The sequence below is a fragment of the Ictidomys tridecemlineatus genome, chromosome 2 (genome assembly GCF_052094955.1).
Source record: "Ictidomys tridecemlineatus isolate mIctTri1 chromosome 2, mIctTri1.hap1, whole genome shotgun sequence".
NCBI classification, from domain to species: domain Eukaryota; kingdom Metazoa; phylum Chordata; class Mammalia; order Rodentia; family Sciuridae; genus Ictidomys; species Ictidomys tridecemlineatus.
The window spans coordinates 211547530-211566141 of NC_135478.1; the positions used below are offsets into that span (position 1 = coordinate 211547530).

General features: G+C 39.4%; 1 long non-coding RNA gene across 9 annotated transcripts in view; it reads right to left on the reverse strand.

Moving 5' to 3' along the window:
* Positions 1 to 3407: 3407 nt before the first annotated feature.
* LOC144375462 (uncharacterized) overlaps positions 3408 to 18612 on the reverse strand; it is a 43210-nt gene continuing 28005 nt past the window's right edge. For 3 of the 9 annotated variants that reach the window (XR_013435416.1, XR_013435413.1, XR_013435414.1), the window contains 2 exons: positions 18490 to 18574; positions 3408 to 14810 (listed from right to left, as the gene is read on the reverse strand). This is a non-coding gene — a long non-coding RNA (uncharacterized LOC144375462). The remainder of the gene's footprint in view (positions 14811 to 18489; positions 18575 to 18612) is intronic. The other 6 variants (XR_013435418.1, XR_013435417.1, XR_013435415.1 and 3 more) reach the window with 6 other exon arrangements.

The window sequence follows — 18612 nt, forward strand, 5'->3', positions numbered from 1 at the left end:
AACCTATGTAATTTATCTTTCAGAAGAGTAAGTTGATTCGGAGATATCAAATATCCATTTGATTACTTTCCATTGAAGAGGGTGGAATTCCCCCCCACACACAACTATTACTTACTTATATTTCTATGCTTAAGTTACATGGAAAAAAGGCAACCAAGAAATTTTGCCCCATTTCAGAAAGTTTCCAATTAACACCAGTTATGTGGTGATAAGTAACTAGGAATGGTGGCATCTTTGGGTCAAGACTGAAAAAAAAGAATGGGCTCTGGTTCTACGGTTCATCTCCAACCAGAATATGGCACACTAGCCAGCACAAGCCAGGCTAACACTGAGCCTTTAGTGCTGGGCAGATTTGGATCTCTTCTCTGAACTTAGCAAATCAAGTGAAACTGTAACAGTGGTCCACTCTATGCTTTGAATACAGCTCTTGCTGCTCTACCGCTGTGACTTACTTTTAAAATGGACTTTTTTTTTTTCTCTTCTCTCTCCTTGCTCCTTCCTACTCTCCCTCTCCCAAATCTCAGGGGAAACAGGATTACCCCATCCTAGCACACATTCACCATAGGAATAAAGTAATCCAGACTTCAGGGATGGTACTAGAAGATCTCAGAAATTATTATCTCCCAAATTAACAAGTGAATTACAACTGCAACATGGAACACGTGGAATATAGCCTTTGAATCGCCTCTTTAAAAGCCCCCTGTTCCTGCTGAAGGGCAGAATCACAGCCTCTTGGACAGGAGTCTCCTGTGTTTCTTCTTTGGTTGCAAAGCAATAAACCTTCTTTTCCCTTTTTCTCAAAACCATGACTTTGTTATTGGATGGCATTGGGGACAAGGACTGAGCTTTTGGCAACAAAATAACTGTTTTTTTTTTTTAAGTTTTAAAATGAAGCTCGAATACTTTTAAAATTCTGCTCTTGACCTATTCTTCATTCAAAATTTACAAAAAAAAAAAAAACATAGTCTTCACTTTAATGGCCAAGACTTTTTTTCTCACATAGCCCACCATAGAGCTGAAGACTCTTCTGCTTCAAGATATAAAAAAAAAAAGGAGGGGGGAATAACAGCAATGACCTGATATTCTCTCTACACACTGCTATTGGATGGAAAAATTAAAAAGGAAAGATTCTATCATAGATCCTCACAACCTCTTGTTCTTCAGGACATGAATCTGGTTCTGATGCTAAGGTGACAGTGTATGTAAGTAGACTTTTGTTTTCAGTGAAAGAGACCTGGGAAAAGATGGATTTATCTCTTTCCTCAAGAGTTATCAGATGGCACATGCTCCTCAAAGCTCTCACTCTCTTGAACTAGAGCACCACCCAGGATCACATGGCCTTCCTTATAATGCTGGTTGTCTTTAGTAGCAAACTCACAGATCCATCTCAGTTTGCTATTGCAGTTTTGGCAGCTCACATCCTGAACCATGTGGTGGCCAGTGAGCATGACAAATCTTGAACTTCACTGTCCTTCAGGTTAACCTTATTAAAAAGAAACACTTAATAGCAGTAGCACCTGTGTAATTTATCTTTCAGAGGAGTAAGTTGAGTAAGTAAGCTTAGTTAGGACTCTGTTGCCACCTAGTGGTCCTTGGTCACCTTGCTGGTTAATTGCGTGTATGCTAGGAAGGACAAAGCAAAAGATTTGGATATCAAGCATTCAAAAGGTCTGTGAACTGAGTCAAGGTGAGTTCTGAGCAGTTAGTATTGTGTCACAGCATGTGCAAGAAAACAGACAGGTACCACCAATATGACAATGGAGAATTCTGCCCATTTTGATAGCTGAAAAACCCTGAGCCATGATGAGATCCATGCTGCCTGCAGCTCTTTGCTCTCCAGCTGGAATGAATTTCTGATGTCTTTCCTATGCAACTTTTGAGAGTGTACCATGTAGGACTGAGTAGTTTCTGTGCTCTATCTACAGTGGAGAAGTGTGCTCTGTCTACTGGATGGATGGTCCCAGCACTCCAGGTAGGGGAGGATGTAAGGCCATCTGCTGTGATTGGGGGAGCTGAAATGTTGGAAAAGTTCAGAACTGCTTTCTATGGGAAATACCCCAAGGAGTTAACTAAAGATGAAAAAAAAGGAAAGCTGAATAGCCTTGTGGTCACCACTGAAGTAAGATATTATGAATTTTAGAGCTCAGTCAATGTGAGGACTTTTGTAATTTTCTGCTGGGGCACCTGGCTGCCTAAAAATAGAGACAAGAAGACTGACTTTAAGCAGTGGTATTAGTAAAGAGTTAAGAACAAAGCATTCCTGGAGGCTTGCTGCCATTAAGAAACTACACCTTCTCCTCCTGCTGTATCCCGCTGCCCCCAGTACTGGGAATTGAATCCAGAGATGCTCTATCACTGAACTACATGTCCATCCCTTTATATTTTATTATTTTTAAAATTTTTGGTACTGGGAATTGAACCTGGGGGAACTTTACCACTGGGCTATATCACCAGTCCTTTTTATTTTATTTTGAGACAGGATCTTGGGGAAGACTAACCTCATGAATAGGTCTAAAATGGTAATAGAAAATGAAGTTGAGCACACGTCATCTCCCCCACAGCTGAGGTACAGCCACTTCTCTGGTTTACACTTGCATGGGGGTCAAGCTCAGCTTGTCCTTGGTGGACTGATCTGCCAGTATTCTGAATCCTTTGTTCTATATTTTTGGTTCCGGGATTGAACCCAGGTGCACTTAACCACTGAGCCACATTTCCAGCCCTTTTTTGTATTTTATTTAGAGACAGAGTCTTGCTGAGTTGCTTAGGGCCTCTCTAAGTTGCTGAGGCTGACTCTCAACTCATGATCCTCCTGCTTCAGCCTCCTGAGCCACTGGGATTATAGGCCTGTGCCACCATGCCCTGCTGAAACCTTTTTGTTTTCATTTTAAGATAGAGTTTTCCTATGATGTCTGGGCTGGTCTTCCACTTTTGCCTCCTGAGTGCTGGAACTACAGGCACTCAGTACTAAACCTGGTACTTTTTAATTCTCAGTTTAATTCCACTTGTTTATCTTGCCCCTTCAAACATGAGGCTTCCATTACAAATGTTATTTTACCTGACCCAGTGTGTCTGACAGCTTAGTTAGGACTCTGTTGCCACCTAGTGGTCCTTGGTCACCTTGCTAGTCCATTGCGTGTATGCTAGGAAGGACAAAAGCAAAAGATTTAGATATCAAGCATTCAAAAGGTCTGGGGAGATCACAATGATGGTAAAGAAAAAAACAATGAGGCACAAGAAATACAGAATAGTAAGAGTTTATAGCCTAAAAGACTTTCAGAGTTAGATGTCACTAGCTGTCCATGGGCTGTGTGTGGACTGTTTCACATAGTAGCCTCCTGAGGAGATAGATCTGTTATAGTTAAAGCTTTGTCCAGGGGTCATAAATTGACTTCCAGACCACTCACATATAATCGAATCAAGCCTTTATTGAAGCATACTGGTGGCAACCGGCCAGAACATAAAGCTGTTACCCTGATCATCCCTGAACAATTGCAAGGGCACTCCTTATAAGCCTGAAAACCGCAAAAGGGACATTTGGGGGTCCAGCCAATGCAGGAGAGTGCAGAGTCAGGCAGCGGAATGCTTAGCCAATCACAATTAGCCAAGCCACCCCAGAAACAGAGCCCCGTTACCCTAGTTACAGAAACAATGTCCCATTAGGTAGTCCCATGTTCTTAATGGTTTCTATAGCAAAAGGAAAAGAACATCTTGCCCTGATCATGACCCTTCCACTTGGCATGATTGTTTTACAAAGTGGAGTTACTAAACAAAATGGAGTCACTTTGGCTTGATTATCACATTCCCCACATCATTAGGCCTCGGTTTCTTCCCATTCTTTGCTGAGAGCCATAGCCAAGTAGGAATGACGCGTGGCAATTTCCTTATCAGCCTACCCCATGTTGCTTAGAGGGAGGACTCTCCATTGTGGAAATGGGCTTGCCTTGGACCCAGGTCATTTGCAGTGACATTGCATGAATGTTTGAGAAAGGTGACCCTGCTCAAGGACCAGGGTGGATCCGGGTTTAGGGCGGTTCCAGGTTTAGGGTGTGGATCCTGCTGGGAATAGGGAGTATCCTGCTGCCTCAGGCGCCTGCTCCTTGAGATCCTGTTGAGTTCTCACGGGATTCAGAGAGTATTTGGGATGCAGAGCCTGGTGGAGGTGGGATTTTCCCAGAACGTACGTCTAGAGTGCCGGTGGATTTTCCCAGAACGTGCGTGTAGAGGGCCAGTGACAGTTCGGGAATAAAGAATTGCTGTTTGAATCTACAAGGCTGTGAGTGGCTCGTGATTTTGTGCCCAGCCAGACTGCGGCAATTCTTCTAAGGGACCATACTGGATTCACAAGACCATAAGTTTGACCTTCCCTACATTTATGTATATATGGTTTAGGAGGGTTTTTAAGAGGCAGGTTCCTACAGTAATCCCAATCAGGAGAAGGACTAGGGGCCCATGGCTGAGATCATGGTATTCAACCAAGGGGATCATGAGAATAGGTTTTGGAACTGATTACCTTAAGCTTCTTGTGTTTCTCTCTTTCCTTTAACCCTTTTACACTAGTGCCAAACTGTCTTTTATTATCCCAGAATGGGTTGCATAGAAACAAGTTTCTCCTAGGGCCAAAATCCTCCTTGTTTTAGAAAGAGAAGATCTAGATCCCATCAGGTCATTCTGCCAGAGAGTCTAGTGATACCTCTAGTTTGGAGATTGACCTTTTTAGTTTTTTTTAAGTCTATATCTATTAGGCAGCTGAGGGACTTAAAACTTTTAGAGCTTGTAATAAGAGCTGCAGTTCCTAAAGCAGTAAATCCAACTATTCCCAAACCAACCAGGAGGGGAACTAAAATGGGGGTAGCCCATTTGTGTCAGTAAATCAGTGGGCCCTGGCCTTCTAATAAGTCCAGATGTTCTTTTCCTTTCACTCCATCAAAATAGTAGGTTTGAAGAAATAGATGAATTGTGATACATAGTTGAAGTGTGACCTGAGAAGCAAAATTTTTGGTGAACAGAGAGTTGTCCCATTTATAATTTGGATTGTGAAAGCTGGAGATCACCCAGAGTGATCTTGGGAGTAGTTCCTCAGGTATATCTTCCTGAGCTAGACATATTGGCAAACATCTATACTGACCATAATTTCCCCTCTAATGTTAGGGACCTCCTACTGCTGTAAGAAAAAAGGACGATGACTGTTCTTGCTGCTTCAAACTGAGAGGGGGCTATGTGCAGTGGACAAGCAGTTTTGAGTCCCTTTTTAGAAACTGAGTGGGTTAAGGAATCCATGGTAAAAATCTGGTTCAGGAAGAACAGGTTGTAAATTCACCTGGGGTTGGGCACTTCTATGAGAGAAACAAAAAGACATGAGTACTGAAATAAGATTAATAAAAAATAGCAGTTGTAGTATCTGAAAACCTGTCCATGAATATCATGAAAATGATAGAAATTAATAATTGTTTACCAGGAGGTGGAAGACCTGAGAAATTGTCTCCATAACAAGGCCTAACAAAGCCTAATAAGGCTCTTTTTTAGGGAACATAAATCTTTAACATTGTCAGAGTTATCAGGAATGTAGACACAAAAAAATAGTTTAGTTAATGTAAAGATCCCTTTGTTACTTAGAGCTAGATAGTTATATTAATAAACACTGATTACATCTATCTGTGTAGGAGGTTAGAAATATCTGTAGGCATTAAGCTGACTAAAAACTTCTGGCAGTTTTTATTGATAGTTATCAGGCATTTTTGCCTAAGACTCTCTCTTCTTTTGCCTCCAGTCTTACTTATTTTGGGGGCTGCTAACACAAGTGTACATTTTAAGATAAATGCCCAGGAATGGCTGTGCTTTGGTTTAAGACCAAGCTGGTCAAACTGACCTTGTTTCTATCTATTGTAAGAGTCAGCTGAGTTTCCTTGGAGGACATTCTTGGGAAACTTGTGAGCAGCATTTTAGCTCTGTTAGTGTCATCTGCATTAGGATGGGTCAAGGTCTTGCTGACCATGTGGCTTCCCTTGGAAGCATCAGGCATGTATCCCCTTTTCAATGACCCTCCTCTTTTGCAGCATGCACACCATTTCTGTTCTCCATGGTCTCATTAATCTCCCTTATTGGGAGGTTATGTGGCCCAGAGTTGCAAAGCTCTTCCCCTTTTCCTGGGTTCTGGCTGACTAAGAGGGTAAGAGCCAAATATTGGTTTTCTTGGCCCCTTCATTTTAACCTAAATGGTTAAGCCTTGACCTTAAACATCCAGCAAGTCAGTTTTACCAGTCTTAAACTAAGAATGCTGGACTTTAACTTTAATGTTTATAACTTTACAGTTAATATTTTTATATAACAATATCTTTATTTATTAATTTATGAAATGCTGAGGATTGAACCTAGTGTCTCACATATGCAAGGCAAGTACTCTATTGCTGAGCCATAACTTTAACCCCTTTACAGTTAATTTGATCCCTTTTAATTATTATCTGTCTACATAATGATGGCTTAATATCTCAAATTAGTTTAGGTTGTGTTTATGAAGTATTACCTCTGTAAAACATTAACAGGCATCAGTTATTGTTAGTTGCAGAGCAGGCTGAACAAATGTTAGCTTCAGGGTAGCCTGGACACTTGACCCTCACCTGTCTGGTTCCTTATTGCTTGTTTGCCTCAAGTCTGAACACTCAACCCCACTCAAGGTTGAACACTCAATCCCACTCAAGGCTGAACACTCAACCCTACTCAAGGTTGAACACTTGACTTTCATCTGTCTGGTGCAATGGAATCCCGCATCTGACCCCTGTCGGATCAGCCTGAAAGCAAAAGATGACATCCTTAGCAACTACTCTATGATCCAATCACTGTACATCAACAAGGCAGCTTGCAGACCCAGAGACCCCAATTTGATTTTGGCTATAAAAACTCTCTTCTGCTGACCCCCCCTCTCTTTTTTCTCTTTCTTTTTCTCTTCTCCTCCTTTCCTGTTAATCAGACACTGCCACAATAAAGATCTCTTGGTCACTCCAAGTGTCATGGTCACTTTCCTTTCAGTTGTAATGAAAATACATGTGAAATTAACAATAGTCAAAACATATTTAGCTTGTATATAATTTTGAAACTTGGCTGAGTTATACACTATATTTCCTATTTGAGAAACAGTAATCTTTATAATAAAATCAATCTTTTGAATATAACTTTAAATCAACTGAAGTCTGGCCTACTTTGAAGTCATTCTGACATGCCGTAAGGTAGGAGGCAGAGCCTTATCTCAAGTAAGGCAGGGCTTTTTACAAATCTTAGGTAAAGTGTTCAGTTCTGAAGCTGATCTTTATCTCTCTTTTTAGATATCATTTTATAAAGTTTACATGTATTGTTTTTTGAGTCTGTATGAATGTTAGCTAACACAATATGATATATATCTGAAACATGAATCAAGAAAAGGCTGAGAGCTCTTAACTTTCCTTTTGTGTGGAAAAGTGGCAAAAAAATGTTTTACAATATTAACCTTTAAATAGATCAGGCTCTCATTACTTTTTAAAATACCTTTAAATTTTTATATCCCAATGTAAAAGGTAACATGCGGTTTGGTTACAAAACATCAAATAATATAAATAAATCCCCAATACATCTATTATCCTTATAAGTTTAAAATTACAATTACAGACAACTTTAGTTTAGAGAACACCAGCTTGATAAAATGTTATTTTAGATCTTTTATCTTAAAGACTTGAATACCTGAAAGATATGAATACATTTAATCTGTAAAGAAGAGTAATGTACCACACTTTTATTGATGTTTTTATATTAACCAAGGTTAGCTTTTAAAGAAAAATCTAGACTCTGTAATGTAGGACAATACTTTAAAATAATGCTGTTTAACCATAGATGTACAAACCTTAATTTCTCCAAGATTAGTTGCTCTAGAGAATAAAACTTTACAGATACAGTGTAATTAATATTTTTAGAAGTTTTTGTCATTTTAATATATAAATATATCAGTACATTAATATTTGTCCTTAGGGAACAACCTTGAATAGTTTTAACTATTTAGGTTATATACATAACCAACTTAGTTACATATAAACCTTTTAATATTTATCTTTTATTTATAGACCTTTATATTACTTAATTAGACCCTTTGATTATTTATTTAGATGTATTATAATTTACCACATAAAGACTTTTTAACCTGGAAACATTTTTTACTAAATATATTTTTATATTTAGAACCTTTTAATAATTTTTAATCCATTGAACCTTCCTTCTGTTTGTACTTTAAAACAAACTCTTATAAATTTCTGAATTTAGATAAATTAATCAATTTTAATAAGATAAAATATTTTGTTATTTACAGTACTTTAATTGAAATGCAGCTGAAACCTCTTGACTCCTTATGTAGAATTATACCTGTTGGGACTTTTAATTTATAGTAACCTTGTTCTCGTGATAACATAAAGTAATTTTAAATTTTTTAATTTACCAATATATGAAAAATGAAAACGCCAACAATATTTAAGCATTTTACCTTATGAAATTTAAGGAATTAAGAGTATTTGATATAATTTTAAACAGCATTTTAACTTTATAAACCAATCAGATATCTCTAACAAACACATCCATGATTAATTTCACAAATGTTCAGATGTAATTTACATATCATTTTTAAAAACAAGGTATCAGACAAGTGCATTGAATAGCATTAGTAATTTAGAGACAATGGATATCAGACACTTTATGGACATTAACATTTTAAGAACTATTTAACCACCTAGAAACAAAATTGTGCATTAGTAACTTTAAAGACATTTTTACTTTTATTTATTTTCCTAATTTAAATTGAACCTTTTAAATCACATTAAACAAAAGTATTTGAATCCATTTTTTTATGAGCTCATATGTCAATTTTTGGTACCAAATATATATAGACATGGCAATACATATTGATGGACAGTACACTGCTGTATCCACACAAAGCAAACAGACAAACAAAAGCCTTGTAGTTTATTTTTTAAAAAACAGATTGAGAGTTAACCCTTGTTAAATTGGCCTTAGAATAAAGCAGAGTGTAATCAGAAAAACATATTAACCTAAAAATGTCAGATCAAAATCATGAATTTAACAAATATGGAATTTTAAAAGCCTTTCTGACCTTTTTCCTGAGGTCGTCCTGTTCATCAAAGCTGGAAAGTGTTAAGGGAACATAGACAAATGAAGGGGCCTTATTTTTCCCTGAAAGAACTTCCCAAAGACACAGCTCCATTGGTCTCCTTGGGAGAGTCCCCCAGGTTGGGGTCCCATTTCAAACTGGTTTTTCTGGTTTCTTGGATAGTGGCCACCAAATTTTAGCCTGACATTGAAAAATAGACCATTTTTAATAGTTGGGAGTTAATACATGCTTGCAAATACTGAGAAACAAAAGCCAAATTTCCTAGACAAAATTATGCTTTGTTTTACAATTCAGGAATAATAATTTTATAAAACACTTCAGTTTTAATCTGTCCTCTATAGGAACTGACATGATGTACCCTGTTGACCATCTGGCCCAGTTCCTAAATGAAGAAAATCTCTGGAATGCCTTTTTTACCTTTAGCTTTTACTTTTGACAATTCTTTTAGTCTGTTGACAGCACTTTACATTTTAATGAAAGCTTTAGTGAGCACAGTTAAAAGCTTTGTAACCATTAACATTAGAAACAAACTGAGGTAGAAATTAACACAGAACACAAAGGGGACAAACAAAAACAAACCAACAGACAAAGACACTGACAAAGACAGAAACCAGAGTCAGATGTGACCTAGGGAGGCCAGTTCTCTGTAGAACTTCCTTGTCCCACAATGTCGGTGGAGCGAAGGAGTCCTGATGAAAGAAGAGTGGTTATGAAAACAAGAAAGGCCCCGCACAACACACTGCTAGACAAACAAGATAGACACAGGACACAGCTGGCAAGATAGACAGACACTGGAGAAATGACAAACAGCAAACAACAAGTCAGACAGGACAAACAATCAGTGAGGTCACACAGGGAAACCTCTAGTGGGGCAGAGACCATAGATGAGGCCCCACAGGGAGGCCTCCAGGGAGACAATTTCATGTCCTGTACTCGGTGTACACAACTGCGTCCAATGTGACCTTGTCCCCAGAGGAGTTGACTCATCAGATCTGACAGGCCAGCAGAGGGCTTCTCAGCGTCCTAGGACGGATTGGAATCACTCGTGGAGCGAGGCTGAGGAACGTCTCTCAGGAGCTCCCCTCTACTCCGGGGCCTAGGTCCAAAGGCCCGTCATCGGAGGCAAATTTGATGTGAGGGTAGGAAAGAAATGGATCCTGGATGAACCCCCAGATGTTATAGTTAAGGCTTCATCCTGGGGTTTCATAAATTGACTTCCAGACCACTCACGTATAATCAAATCAAGCATTTATTGAAGCACACCAGTGGTGGCTGACCAGAACATAAAGTTGTTCCCCTGATCAGCCCTGAACAATTGCAAGGGTGCTTCACTGCAACAGGGACGTTTGGGGGTCCAGCCAATGCAAGCAAGCCAAGTTAGAGAAGCGGGAGAGTGCAGTCAGGCAGAGGGACGCTTAGCCAATCACAGTTAGTCCAGTCACCCCAGTTACAGAAACAGAGCCCTGTTACCCTAGTTACAGAAACAATCCCCATTAGGTAGTTCTGTGTTCTTAAAGGTTTCTATAGCAAAAGGAAAAGAATATCTTGCCCTGGTCATGACCCTTCCACTTGGCATGGTTGTTTTACAAAATGGAGTTACTAAACAAAATGGAGTCACTTTGGCTTGACTATCACAGATCTGGCATTGCGAACTCCGTGTAGCACCCCCTCAAGCTCTGCCTGAGATCCCACACAGCACTGGAGATGGGTGTGACCTGCCAAGATGTCAATGCAAGACATCACAAAGCAAGACTTCACTCTTGAAACCTTACCCCTGCCTTTAATGTACCCCCTTAAATAAGCCACAGAGCCATTTTGTCTTTGTCTAGTTTAAGAACCCAAGTGGACTAGATCTATGAGGGGCTTCACTTTTGTAAACATATTTCTGAGTGTTTGTGTTTTATTATTTGTTAATTATTTGAGATATTAAGATTTAGGGCAGATTAATTATTTGTAAATTAAGATTTAGAGTGGGTATTTGGAGTGGCTCAGATTCCTCTGGGCAGAAGAACCCTCCAGTGAGACACTACGCATCTTCCCCTCGAAAATTATAGATGTTAGTGATGGAGGAGTAGTGGGTGAGAATAATACCACAGGAGTGGCCCTGTCTGTGTGTACATGAAAAAGACTGAAGAAGGACATTAAAGTCAAAGGTCAAAGAATTCAGGGCCAGCTAGTTATAAGGGCCATCACATTCTCCACTCAGAGGTGAGTGCCCTTTTTTAGGGCCACATTTCAACACTATTTTTAAATTTTTTCACATTTACCAGTACATTGTCTATAAAATATTGGTTGAATTGACTTGAATGTTGAAAATTCACTAATGGTGATTTTAAGGGATGAAGTTGATACTACATCCGTGGGTTAACTAACTTTTTAAATGGGAAATAGTTTCAAATACTTGATTTTTCTTGAGCCAAGCAACTATTTTCACCTTTTTTTTTTCTCTTTTGGTACCAGATATTGAACTCAGGGGCACTTAACCACTGAGCCACATCCCTATCCCTTTTTTTCCTTGAGACAGATTCTCCCTAACTTTCTGAGTGCCTTGCCAAGTTGCTGAGGCTGGCATTGAACTTGCGATACTACTGCCTCAGCCTCTCAAACTGCTGGGATTATAGGAGTGGGCCACTGCTCCTGGTGCCTTTTGATTCTTAAAATATCTTTGTCGACCAACCTATCTAGAAGGTGACTGTTGGGGATTGAACCCAGATGTGCTGTACTACTGAGCTACATCCCCAGCCTTTTTTATTTTGACAGAGGTCTCTCTAAGTTGCTGAGGTTGGCCTCAAACTTGTGATCCTCCTGCCTCAGACTTTTGAGTCGCTGGGATTATAGGTGTGCACCTACATGCCCAATTTACATTTGTAATTCTTGTAAAGAAATCCTCCTATAATGAGATATGCCATTTTAAACTTCCATTTTAAATTTTTCTGCCTGTTCTTCCTTGTGAGTTGGAAACACTGTAATGAGTGCTTAGCCTGGTGATGTTGACATATTATACAGTTTTAGTATGGTTATAATGTCAATATATAATAAATGCATGCTTTCCCATCAAATGTAATAACAAGCCACATGCTACAGTGAGTTAAAACGGCAACATCTGAAGTTGTTTACTGTTCTTTTCCTTCTTCTCTTCCTCCTCTTTTTCTTTTCCTTCTCTTCCCCTCCTACTTCCTCCTCTTCAGTACTGGGGAAGGAACTCAGGGGTGCTCTACCACTGAGCTATACCTCTAGCCTTTTTATTTTTGAGACAAGGTTTTGCTAAGTTGCCCATGCTGGCCTTGAACTTGTGATCTTCTTGCTTTATCCTCCCTAGTTGCTGGAATTATAGGTGTGTGCCACAGTACCTGGATGAAGTCTATTTTTCTTGTTTTGACTTGAAGGATATGTACTGTTAGTATAAAATAAAATGAAAATAAAACAAATATGCTTGGCATATGAAATGCTGTTACGACTCACTGAGCAGCAGTATTTTGTGATGTGAGTTCCACATATGGTCTCTGTTGCAATCTTCAACTCTGCTGTTGGAACTCAAATGCAGCCATATGTAAACAAATGAATAGGGCTGTGTTACAAGACTTCATTTGCAATATTTAACCTATTGTGTAAGGTTTAAAATAATTTTCATGTCACAAAATAGTATTCCTTTGATTTTTTTCAAACATGTAGAAATGCAGAAACTATTCTTGCAGATCAAACAAAGAAACAGACAGGGAGCTGTAGTTTGCCAACTCCTGGGCTAGGATTTTGTATTTCTTAAAATTCCATAGATGTGTCAGGTCTCGGAGTCTTTGAAAGGTTTCTCTCCATCATCTGGGTGTCGGTGTCCATCATCTGAGGTACAAACATTTTTCTTTGGCATTCAGAACTCTAGCCTCTTTCTGCTACCAGGTCAGTAGTGTCATCAAAATAGTCAATGGCCAGAATGTACAGGTGGTCAAGGACTATTGTCATTGTTCATCATCTACCTAGTTTAAGCAGGGACCCCTGGAAAATTGAGTGAGTTTTCATAGAGAATAGAACTCCTGCATTGTCCTAAAGAAGTATAGATTTAACCTCACTTATTGAGTCAATTGTATTTGCTTCTTATCCTTCTCCTTCTTCTAGTACCAGAGATTGAACCCAGAAGGGCTTTACCACTGAGTTAAATCCCCAGCTCTTTTAATTTTTGTTTTGAGGCAGGGCCTTGCTAAGTTGCTGAGGCTGGCCTTGAACTTGAGATACTCCTGCCTCAGTCTCCTGAGTCACTGGGATTACAAGGGTATGCCACTAGACCTGTTTCATTCTTGTATTCTGTTAATTTCTGAAGGTGACACAAAACAGGATGCTTTATGGCTTAAATTTATTACCTTTGCCCAGGAAAGGAGATCAGAGAGGCATTTTAGGGGATTCTACTTAACTTTTTCCACTGGAATCCAGGGAAAGATTCTTTCAGTTGTAACGAATCCAAAGGCATATGATTTGGGCTAAGACTCAATTTATCACTTGATTTCTAAACATCCCCACTCAAATTAGGAGACTGATGCTGTTTTGGGTCACTTGGTATCCATGATAACTTATTCATATCCTTAAAAATGTCTGTGTATTCACTTTTCCCAGTGTAAACTTACTCTGGATAAATGGCAATTGGCCCTTTGAGGAAGGATCATGAATAGTTATGGTAACTACTTACAATGATGCTGCAGGGAACTTCCTCAAGGGGGACATGGCCATTCAATCAGTTCATTCTAAATCTGAAAACTGACTCAGGTATCAAAACTGGACAAGTGGCCATGATTTTAATTTGTGGTGCTGACTCACTCTATCTTGTTTAGAAATATAAATTAAGCAATACTTTATTGCATACCCATATATCTTGCTTTGAAGATATCACTTTTTTATTCACCTTTGTCACAGATTAATGAAGTCAAAGTCCAACAGTTGTCACTCTGGCCTTGTTTTGTTGTCCCTTAGGATACTTACATCCACCTGTCTTCCTTCAGGTTTATTGTGGCAATTAAGACAGTTCATTCCACAGAACCAACCTTCTTTCTGACACTTTATGCTGCCCCCTGTGTCTAATTCCAAATATCTCTCTATTGACACCAGTGAGCCCAGCTGCTCAGGGCTATCTCATGTCAATACTAGTTTATGGGCCAAGTGTGGTGACAGTCTGTCCAGGGTCTCAGGAGGCTGAGGCAAGAGAAGCACAAGTTGAAAGCCAGTTTCAACAACTTAGTGAGGCACTAAGCAATTTAGTGAGAACCTATCTCAAATTAAAAAAAAAAAAAAGACTGGGGATGTAGCTTAGCGGTAAAAAGTTCCTGGGTTCGATCCCTAGTACCAATAAATAAATATATTAAATGAATAAATAACTGGCCTCCATGGGACAGACAACACTGAATATCTTCAGAAGCTGTTGCCTCCTCATGGATGCATTCCTTATGAAAGAATGAATAAAAGGTCCTCTGCGTCTTCCTGGGAAACGTCATCACACGGTAGTTCTTTGGTGTCGCATAGTAAGTCAGTTATAACACGCCTACCTCTCTAAGCCTCTTGACCTCTATCCCTGTCAAAGAATTTCTAGAATCTTCACATCACTTACTGTAGGCCTAACTTCTTCCAAACTTCCAAGGAGATACTCCAGAAGTGCACCAGGAATGACTGCAGATGTCCTCGGCAGGATGAGCTGGGAAGGAAAAGCAAAGAGCAGGAGAGTGAAGGAAAGACCACACACCCTCCCTCTGCTAAGTTCTTTACCCCACGTCAGTTCTGGATTCAGGGAACGGGAGCACTTTGAAATGTATTACGTTTAAAGTTTTAAACTGGAAAGTGGATTTTAGTACCTAAAAAATCAGACTGTTCAAATACCTAAAAGAGAAAGAAATGTGACTAAAAAGCCATTGATTTACCCATGGTAGATCCAAGGTAGAGAGTAAGGAGAGACAGTAGTATTGTTTTTGGTACTGGAAAATGGATACAGGGTACTCTACTACATCCCCAGCTCCTATTATTCTTTATTTTGAGACAGGGTCTTGCTAAGTTGGTGAGGCTGGCCTCACCGCTTGCCTCAGCCTCCTGAGTCACTGGAATTACAGGAATGAGCCACAGCACCTGGCTGACATTAGCACCTCTGAAAGCAGTAGTGGAAGAGAAATAAGCTCTTCTCTCACTGTACACTAACAATCACAGATACTTCAAATATCTAGATGCTCAAGTGTTGCAGAACAAAATGATATGACTGCCTCCCAGAGCTTCAACTTGTTTTTTCCATTTAGGAAATGGGTTAAAATAAGCCATTGTGCAATGTGTAACCACCAGGAATCCGTCCTTATAAACACAGAGAACAAAATGTTCAATCTGCACACCATAATTTGTGAACTGGTGTCAGAGACTGGGAAATAATAACATTTGCTATACAAAAGTTTTAGTTATGTACTATGGGGCTCATGGAAGGAAAAGAATCTGTGGGGTGGGTTTACTGATCAAAGGAGGTTTCATGAGGGAGATACTATCTAAGCAAGCTGAGTATGATTTTTAAAGATGTGGAGAAAAGATGGGGATATAGCTCAGTTGGTAGAGTGCTTGCTGTGCATGCACAAAGGCCCTGGATTCAATCCCCAGCACCCTCCCCCCAAAAAGGGGAATGACTAAAGGTATGGAGAAAGAAGACTCTCCAAGTAGAGAGCAATGGGAAAAGGCATGGCAGTAAGATACTGGGAATGAGAATCCAATTTAGATGAAACAAGAGCCTATTACAAATGGAATGGAATGGAAAACAAAACCTGTAAAATCAGAGCCGGACATGGTGGCCCATGCGCATGATCCCAGTGGCTCAGGAGGCTGAGGCAGGAGGATTGCAAATACAAAACTATGCTCAGAAACTTGGTAAGGCCCTAAGTGACTCAATGAGATCGTGTCTAAATAAAATAGAAAGAAGGGCTGGGGATGTGACTCAGTGGTTAAGTGCCCCTGGGTTCATTCTCTGGTACCAAAACAAATAAAAACCCTGTGAAACCTCTTCGGCCTATAGCTGGAAAGTCTTGGACACCAGGATTTAGATTCCATTGGTACATTATTTTCTTTTTCTTTTCTTTTCTTTTTTTTTTTTTTTTTGTACTGAGGATTGAACTCAGGAGTCCTTTACCACTGAGCTACATTTCAAGTCCTTTTTATTTTATTTTATTTTATTTTGAGATAGGGTCTTGCTAAGTTTGAGGCTGGCCTCAAATTTGTTATCTCCTGCCTCAGCCTCCTAAGTACCTGAGATTATAGGCACATGCTATCACACCAGGTACTCTTAAGTTTTTGTTCTGTTTACCAGTCAGATAGCTGAGTTGGAAGCAGACAGAAGTCTGTTACTGAGCCATCCCTTCTGGATTTGGTAGTGTCCAAACAGGTTCTTCCTCCCTTATGCCCACTCACTGCCCCATTTCTGTCTGATCTGATCTGGATACAGGAAGTGAACCGTACACCTCTGTGTCAGACCCTGGGTGGAAAGAGTCCTTTCCCTCTGAAGTTGATTACCAGGATCCAATATCAAAACACTGTGTTGATATTAATAAGCATGTGTTTTTCCTCACTTGATAATCAAAAGAAAGTTATTAGAGGGCTACTAAGGTGTTGAAAACACATAATAACTGTCTCAGAGAGTTGGTATAAGATGCAACATACAACAAACATAAAGTGACCATCACTTCCAGGAAGAGCAGATATTCAATATTAAGTTTTCTCTCTGCCCTTTTCCTATGGATGGGAATGACTGACACAGAGTAAGTAACTTCTATCCTATAAACTTCCTCCTTGACCATCACCTCCCTGATGACCTATTATATCCCCTGATCAATTTCTTTCCCCACTCCTGCAGACATTCTCTGTATGAGATGGTTTCACTTCTACCCATTTCTGTCCCCTTCTGGATACTATGGTTTGTGGCTGTTCCTCTGTGACATAATAATTCAAAGAGCTGCCCAGGTATGGCTGACTAAGGAAGGAAAAACAGAAGGGCCCTTCAATTTGGCCTGCATTCTACATTTCTGATTTACTTAGGGTCTTGTTTTGTTTTGTTAAGTTTAGTGGCCACAACTTGCTGTTGACTCATATTTAACTTCTACCCAAAGGAAACTCCTAAGCCTTTTTTCCCCCTGTGTGATTTTTTTTTTAATAGAAATGAGTAAAGGACTTCTCATACCCAGCAAATTCCATCTGTGAGATTCATTTCCTCTGTTTTAGTCTGTAGCACATTAACAATGCTGTTTCATTCCATGTATCTTCCTTAGATTAGACAAGTTTCCCAATGATGTCCTTTATTGGAGACATTGCTAAAATATTTAAATAGGACAGGAGGCAGCCCAAAGCCTTTGATTTACCACAAGAAGCCTCTTAAAAGGTTGAAAGAAATTCATTAATTAGCACTCTTTGGGTATAGCTCTTCAACTGGGTATGAATTTACTTAATTGATCTAGAATCCAGTTCACATTATTAGATATTTTCTAATGAGGGATCTTGCCAACTGCCTTATCTAAGTCTACACACACAATTTATGCTGCATTTACTCTTATCTTCCAGTCTAGATGTCCACCAAAATGAAAATAAGTCTACTGTAGGATGGCTCTTTGAAGATACTATATTTATCAATAACTGAGATGCACTGTCCCTCTCTATCCCTCTTTTTCCCACCCCCAAGTGATTTCTCAAATGTATCCCTTTTCATAGAGGCAGCATAGCACTGTTTTTCAGAGTACAAGTCCTAGACTTGAATCCTGGCTCTTCCACATACTGGCTGTATCAACATGGGCAACTTGCTTCAACAAAATCTGTATCTCAGGTTTTACATCAGTGAAATGTGGATGATAACGAAACTCACATCATAGGACTGAATAACCCGATATTTCTCTTTATTTTGTGCTACTAGGGATTGAACCCAGGGTTTCTCTACTACTGAACTATATCCCCAGTTCTTTGTATTTTTATTTTGAAACAGGCTGACCTATTTTGCCCAGGCTGGCTTCAAACTTGTGATCCTTCTGCCTCAGATTTGCTGGGATTACAGGCAATATTACCATGCCTAGACAAGTAACTTAATTGTAAAGCATTTAGAAGCATTTCTGGCACCTTAATAAGCAATATAAAATTCTGTAATTTGGGAGACTTTTGGGCTGGATAAAAACATGAGAATCATTAGCATATAAATAGTATTTGTCTTAGTTTGGGTTCCCCTGGAACTAGATCCTGACAAAACTTGGAGTGTCAGCAATTTATCTGGGGGAAGAGTCTAAGAAATACTGGTGGAAAATTGGGGAAGTGAGACGGAAAAAGAAGGAAGTCAGTAATTGGTACATTGGAAGTAAGTTACCCCTGCAGGTTACCTTACAGTGGCTGTAATCCCACAACAGCTTCATTGTGGGATTCGTCTTCTTCTTCCTCTTCTTTTTTCCCCGCAATTGTGGGATTCTAAGAGAGAATATAGAACAGGCCTCAAAGTTATCCTG